This window comes from Anopheles aquasalis, chromosome 2, assembly GCF_943734665.1.
Source record: "Anopheles aquasalis chromosome 2, idAnoAquaMG_Q_19, whole genome shotgun sequence".
Classification (NCBI taxonomy): Eukaryota; Metazoa; Arthropoda; class Insecta; order Diptera; family Culicidae; genus Anopheles; species Anopheles aquasalis.
In genome coordinates, this window is record NC_064877.1 from 72408147 (window position 1) to 72410646 (window position 2500).

The 2500-nt window shown below is 49.5% G+C and overlaps 1 protein-coding gene and 1 long non-coding RNA gene across 3 annotated transcripts in view; both read left to right on the forward strand.

The window, feature by feature from the left end:
* LOC126572701 (uncharacterized) overlaps positions 1-173 on the forward strand; it is a 6095-nt gene extending 5922 nt beyond the window's left edge. For both annotated transcript variants that reach the window (XR_007607969.1, XR_007607968.1), the window contains exon 2: positions 1-173. This exon is cut by the window's left edge. This is a non-coding gene — a long non-coding RNA (uncharacterized LOC126572701).
* LOC126572692 (lachesin) overlaps positions 1-2500 on the forward strand; it is a 90212-nt gene that overhangs the window by 51517 nt on the left and 36195 nt on the right. The window lies entirely within an intron of this gene.

Consider the following 2500-nt stretch of genomic DNA (forward strand, 5'->3'; position numbering starts at 1 on the left):
GGGCCCAATTGATGCTCCACCAAGCTGCCCGCACCCGAGCCTGCGCTCGAATGTGATGCTGATGAACCAGGCTTGCTGGTGGACTAGGCTTAAGTCATTAGGTTTAAACACCGAGCACCCCCGGTATAAGGGTCCCTGGGGCAGGAGGAAATGCCTGTTCCCTCTACTGTTTATACTCTATCTTCCTCTATCTTTCTAATATATACGGCTCCGTCCGTAAGATATCAACTAAAAAAAAAAAATGGTCGTCAGAGGCTGTGGGTGGTGCTGCTGACCACCCCCTCCAGGCTATGCTCCGGGCAGGATCTTGGTTTGGAAAATCGAACTCGATGATCGATGAGTGGTGCAGATTGGAAGGGAGGGATATAAAATACAAAAATTGATATATTTTCTATCACATCACCATCATCATCATCATCATCGTGAACGTTGGCAACCATCATCGGTTCAACATTTCTTTCGAGCGAGAGCTCCGAGCGTGTGGTGATGTCAAGACCGAAAGGATCAAATCGAAGTCCAAGAGACGTTCCCTCGAACTCCCCTCTAGCAACCGATTGGCCAAAGCGATTGACTTTAGCGTGGGGGTGGCATATCGAGGGGTTGCGAAGGGTGGGGTGGTGGGATTGAACATGTCAGAACGGGTCGCACGAGCACGGTGTCTCGACAAACGCTCCAACGCTTCATGCTGACTCCGACGTGATTCCATCTCGAGAGCGAGCGCCAGTAGCAGAGTAGAGGAGAGGAAGCCGCGGTAATAGATACGTTGAGCCCCGGCGCACACCAAATGGCACTAGGCGGTGGCTGTGTCTGTGTTTGTGTGCGGTGCGAACCGAAAATCCATCGTAAAACCCCGTTTCTGAGCTGCCATGTGATGATGATGTGGGTTGGATTTAATATCAATAAAGCATAATTTTATTATTGATTTAAAATCAATTCGTTTACCTCTCTGCTGGGGCGTTCTCGTGGATCATGCAGAAGCGGTGGTGGCCCTTACCTTCCTCGTGACGCTAGAGACCGTCATCGTGCGAGCAAGGATGGATTCTAGTTTTTTGGGTCGGATCATCAGGGTCGGCAAAAGGGGGTTGGACTGGAAAACATATCCTTAAACTTTGTTGCCAGCACCGTGATGGTGGTAGCGCAACAACAACCGCCCGACCGACCGACCGACCGTCCTACCAGCATTAGAGAGGTGTGATGTTTGTAGGGATCGTTCGACTCCACCCTCCCGGTGGGGGTGAGGGAGGGTGCAAATCCTTTGCGCCTGATGGCGCTGGAAACCATCCGTTCCGAGGAGTAATATCGGGCGCAGCACCAAGGGGATTAAGGGGATTTAAGTACCGTCGGAGCGAAGCGTTGAGCGAGATCGAAGCTTTATCTCCGTCACGAGCAATCGTGACCGTCGGCAAAAACCCTCTACGCACACAGACAGACAGACAGACACGGGGATGCTCCTAGCATTAATGCTAAGGTAAGTGTTGAGGTCATAAATAAATAAATAAAATCAAATGATCATGCTGGTGCTGACAGCAACCGTTGCTCGATAGGACCGGAGAAAACACCTTCGTTAGCACGCGCTGAAGGTTGGTGAAAGTTTTGAGCGCCAGTCCCGGGTCCCAGGTCCCTGGTCCCGGGTCCCGGTCCCTGGACGGAAAACGGTGAAATGGTATCGCTGATATCGAGCAATCCAGCGAGGTCTAGCATCGACTCGACGCTCCACGCTCGCTGTTGTTGACGAAGGTTCGAGGAGAAAAGTTTTCCGATCGACATTAGGGAAATGATCGAACGACGACGACGGCAAATCGGAAATAGATGATAATTTTCCTCCGGAGATGAGCCAACAATGCTCATGCCCGTTGGCGAGGGGTTTGTAGCCGCCCGAAAAGGGGGACTCCAATCGATGCCCCCGCCTTGACCGGGGTGAGTGTTCATTTCGTTTCATCGCTGTTGACGGTTAGTTGATAAACGTTCGTTGAAAGGAAGGAGCGAGGGCCTTCTAGGAAGAAAAAAGAAGAATGGAAGTGTTTAAGCTGGTTCCAGAGTTTGTGCAGAGTTTTGAGTGGAGCCGAGGTATAGGTAGTTCGGGTCGAACTTCTTCGGGAGTTTGGGGAACTTTTTCGAGTGTGCTGCAGGGAAGCAGATAATGTCGTGCTCGTTATGCAACCAAAACCCCCTGTTGGGTTGCTGGAAATTTTCGAACAGAGATTGCGGCGGCTTGGCGTCAGCCAACCAGTATCCGTTGGTTTCGGTGTAAAACTTCAACCAATATCGTGGAATACGGGACGTACTTCGCTTCTTATGTTAATGAAACGTAACCTGGAGCGGTTTTTAGAAGTGAAATTTTAGTAATACAATATCTAACTTTTACCTGAGTGCACCAAGGCTGCTACAAGTTAGAGAAATGTTGAAGATTGAATATGGTGTATGTCAAGCTAAATGTAAAAAGATAAGTCATCGTTTTGCTAAATCAAGTGTTGTTTTTTGCTTTATGCAATTACATCAT